Source organism: Osmerus mordax, unplaced genomic scaffold (assembly GCF_038355195.1).
Source record: "Osmerus mordax isolate fOsmMor3 unplaced genomic scaffold, fOsmMor3.pri Scaffold_74, whole genome shotgun sequence".
Taxonomy (NCBI): Eukaryota; Metazoa; Chordata; class Actinopteri; order Osmeriformes; family Osmeridae; genus Osmerus; species Osmerus mordax.
Window position 1 is genome coordinate 10001 of NW_027120631.1, and position 5000 is coordinate 15000.

The window sequence follows — 5000 nt, forward strand, 5'->3', positions numbered from 1 at the left end:
GGGAAGCGAAACAAAACTTTAAACGGAGCTACCGAATTGGAAATCATCAATCCTGGGAAAATAACAACTCACACGTGTGCCCCTTATTCTAACTTGAATTTAGAAACCGTCCTCAACAAAATCCCACGTTCGGGTGAATAACTGTGAATTTTAAGGCACATGCCTCTCTGGGCTGGGAGAGTGCATTCAAATAGGAGAAATTGGCTTCATTTAGAGGCATCTCCACTTAGGGACGTCGTAGCACCTTAACTCGGGTGGCGTTGGAAAGGTCTGGTCCAGGGGAACACGGGCGTGTCAAGTTTGCCACGCGCACGCGCATCCCCGCTAAACAGGGGCCAAAACAAAACTTTAAACGGAGCTACCGAATTGGAAACCATCAATCCTGGGAAAATAACAACTCACACGTGTGCCCCTTATGCTAACTTGAATTTAGAAACCGTCCTCAACAAAATCCCACGTTCGGGCGCAAAACTGCACGTTTGAGGCCACATTTTCAATGATGCTGGAAACTTACATTCAAAGCTGGGAAAATGTGCTCATCTACAGGCATCCCCACTTAGGGACGTCGTAGCACCTTGACTCGGGTGGCGTTGGAAAGGTCTGGTCCAGGGGAACACGGGCGTGTCAAGTTTGCCACGCGCACGCGCATCCCCGCTAAACAGGGGCCAAAACAAAACTTTAAACGGAGCTACCGAATTGGAAACCATCAATCCTGGGAAAATAACAACTCACACGTGTGCCCCTTATGCTAACTTGAATTTAGAAACCGTCCTCAACAAAATCCCACGTTCGGGCGCAAAACTGCACGTTTGAGGCCACATTTTCAATGATGCTGGAAACTTACATTCAAAGCTGGGAAAATGTGCTCATCTACAGGCATCCCCACTTAGGGACGTCGTAGCACCTTGACTCGGGTGGCGTTGGAAAGGTCTGGTCCAGGGGAACACGGGCGTGTCAAGGTTGCCACGCGCACGCGCATCCCCGCTAAACAGGAGCCCAAACAAAACTTTAAACGGGGCTACGGAAAAGGGGAGAGCTTTTTCGGGGACAAACACCACTCACGTCGGTGCCCCCTGTTCCAACTTGAATTTAGAAACCGTCCTCAACAAAATCCCACGTTCGGGTGAATAACTGTGAATTTTAAGGCACATGCCTCTCTGGGCTGGGAGAGTGCATTCAAATAGGAGAAATTGGCTTCATTTAGAGGCATCCCCACTTGGGGACGTCGTAGCACCTTAACTCAGGTGGCGTTAGAAAGGTCTGGTCCAGGGGAACACGGGCGTGTCATGTTTGCCACGCGCACGCGCATCCCCGCTGAACAGGAGCCCAAACAAAACTTTAAACGGGGCTACGGAAAAGGGGAGGGCTTTTTCGGGGACAACCACCACTCACCTCGGTTCCCCCCCATCCCAACTTGAATTTAGAAACCGTCCCCAGCCAAATCCCACGTTCGGGGGCAAAACTGCTCGTTTGAGGCCACATTTTCAATGATACTGGAAACTTACATTCAAAGTTGGGAAAAGGTGTTCATTTACAGGCATCTCCACTTAGGGACGTCGTAGCACCTTAACTCAGGCGGCGTTAGAAAGGTCTGGTCCAGGGGAACACGGGCGTGTCAAGGTTGCCACGCGCACGCGCATCCCCGCTAAACAGGAGCCCAAACAAAACTTTAAACGGGGCTACGGAAAAGGGGAGAGCTTTTTCGGGGACAAACACCACTCACGTCGGTGCCCCCTGTTCCAACTTGAATTTAGAAACCGTCCTCAACAAAATCCCACGTTCGGGTGAATAACTGTGAATTTTAAGGCACATGCCTCTCTGGGCTGGGAGAGTGCATTCAAATAGGAGAAATTGGCTTCATTTAGAGGCATCCCCACTTGGGGACGTCGTAGCACCTTAACTCAGGTGGCGTTAGAAAGGTCTGGTCCAGGGGAACACGGGCGTGTCATGTTTGCCACGCGCACGCGCATCCCCGCTGAACAGGAGCCCAAACAAAACTTTAAACGGGGCTACGGAAAAGGGGAGGGCTTTTTCGGGGACAACCACCACTCACCTCGGTTCCCCCCATCCCAACTTGAATTTAGAAACCGTCCCCAGCCAAATCCCACGTTCGGGGGCAAAACTGCTCGTTTGAGGCCACATTTTCAATGATACTGGAAACTTACATTCAAAGTTGGGAAAAGGTGTTCATTTACAGGCATCTCCACTTAGGGACGTCGTAGCACCTTAACTCAGGCGGCGTTAGAAAGGTCTGGTCCAGGGGAACACGGGCGTGTCAAGGTTGCCACGCGCACGCGCATCCCCGCTAAACAGGAGCCCAAACAAAACTTTAAACGGGGCTACGGAAAAGGGGAGAGCTTTTTCGGGGACAAACACCACTCACGTCGGTGCCCCCTGTTCCAACTTGAATTTAGAAACCGTCCTCAACAAAATCCCACGTTCGGGTGAATAACTGTGAATTTTAAGGCACATGCCTCTCTGGGCTGGGAGAGTGCATTCAAATAGGAGAAATTGGCTTCATTTAGAGGCATCCCCACTTGGGGACGTCGTAGCACCTTAACTCAGGTGGCGTTAGAAAGGTCTGGTCCAGGGGAACACGGGCGTGTCATGTTTGCCACGCGCACGCGCATCCCCGTTGAACAGGAGCCCAAACAAAACTTTAAACGGGGCTACGGAAAAGGGGAGGGCTTTTTCGGGGACAACCACCACTCACCTCGGTGCCCCCCATCCCAACTTGAATTTAGAAACCGTCCCCAGCCAAATCCCACGTTCGGGGGCAAAACTGCACGTTTGAGGCCACATTTTCAATGATACTGGAAACTTACATTCAAAGTTGGGAAAAGGTGTTCATTTACAGGCATCCCCACTTGGGGACGTCGTAGCACCTTAACTCAGGCGGCGTTAGAAAGGTCTGGTCCAGGGGAACACGGGCGTGTCAAGGTTGCCACGCGCACGCGCTTCCCCGCTGAACAGGAGCCCAAACAAAACTTTAAACGGGGCTACGGAAAAGGGGAGGGCTTTTTCGGGGACAACCACCACTCACCTCGGTGCCCCCCATCCCAACTTGAACTTAGAAACCGTCCCCAGCGAAATCCCACGTTCGGGCGAATAACTGTGAATTTTAAGCCCCTTTTCCTCTCAAGCTGGAAACGTGCAAAGTTGGGAAAAGGTGTTCATTTACAGGCATCTCCACTTAGGGACGTCGTAGCACCTTAACTCAGGCGGCGTTAGAAAGGTCTGGTCCAGGGGAACACGGGCGTGTCAAGGTTGCCACGCGCACGCGCATCCCCGCTGAACAGGAGCCCAAACAAAACTTTAAACGGGGCTACGGAAAAGGGGAGGGCTTTTTCGGGGACAACCACCACTCACCTCGGTGCCCCCCATCCCAACTTGAATATAGAAACCGTCCCCAGCCAAATCCCACGTTCGGGGGCAAAACTGCTCGTTTGAGGCCACATTTTCAATGATACTGGAAACTTACATTCAAAGTTGGGAAAATGTGCTCATCTACAGGCATCCCCACTTGGGGACGTCGTAGCACCTTGACTCAGGCGGCGTTAGAAAGGTCTGGACCAGGGGAACACGGGGGTGTCAAGTTTGCCACGCGCACGCGCTTCCCCGCTGAACAGGAGCCCAAACAGAACTTTAAACGGGGCTACGGAAAAGGGGAGGGCTTTTTCGGGGACAACCACCACTCACCTCGGTGCCCCCCATCCCAACTTGAATATAGAAACCGTCCCCAGCCAAATCCCACGTTCGGGCGAATAACTGTGAATTTTAAGCCCCTTTTCCTCTCAAGCTGGAAACGTGCAAAGTTGGGAAAAGGTGTTCATTTAGAGGCATCTCCACTTAGGGACGTCGTAGCACCTTAACTCAGGCGGCGTTGGAAAGGTCTGGTCCAGGGGAACACGGGGGTGTCAAGGTTGCCACGCGCACGCGCTTCCCCGCTGAACAGGAGCCCAAACAAAACTTTAAACGGGGCTACGGAAAAGGGGAGGGCTTTTTCGGGGACAACCACCACTCACCTCGGTGCCCCCCGTCCCAACTTGAACTTAGAAACCGTCCCCAGCGAAATCCCACGTTCGGGCGAATAACTGTGAATTTTAAGCCCCTTTTTCTCTCAAGCTGGAAACGTGCAAAGTTGGGAAAAGGTGTTCATTTAGAGGCATCTCCACTTAGGGACGTCGTAGCACCTTAACTCAGGCGGCGTTGGAAAGGTCTGGTCCAGGGGAACACGGGGGTGTCAAGGTTGCCACGCGCACGCGCATCTCCGCGACGCTGCGAGCGAAACAAATTTTCAAACGCGCACACCGAAATGGGGACACTTTTTTCGGGGACAAACACCACTCACCTCGGTGCCCCCCATCCCAACTTGAATATAGAAACCGTCCCCAGCCAAATCCCACGTTCGGGCGAATAACTGTGAATTTTAAGCCCCTTTTCCTCTCAAGCTGGAAACGTGCAAAGTTGGGAAAAGGTGTTCATTTAGAGGCATCTCCACTTAGGGACGTCGTAGCACCTTAACTCAGGCGGCGTTGGAAAGGTCTGGTCCAGGGGAACACGGGGGTGTCAAGGTTGCCACGCGCACGCGCATCTCCGCGACGCTGCGAGCGAAACAAATTTTCAAACGCGCACACCGAAATGGGGACACTTTTTTCGGGGAAAATAACCACACACACCGCTGCCCCTTGCCCTCACTTGAAGAACAAAACCATCCCCAGCCAAATCACACGTTCGGGCGCCAAACGGTGCATTTGACACCCACAAAATACAAGTCAAACACACTCTCACACTGCAAAAGTTGGGAGCCCCGGGGAACAACACTACTCTCTCGGCCTCCCCGGGGAACAGAGCCCCCAGGGCGGCCAGCACACCTCCGGGGAGGACCCCCCCTGCACCACCTGATCACCGTGGGGCCCTGTTCACCCACTCTTAAGCACCCCCCCTGTGTTAAAACCAAAATAACCCCACTTTAAGAAGTACGTGCCCCTGGGCATCCC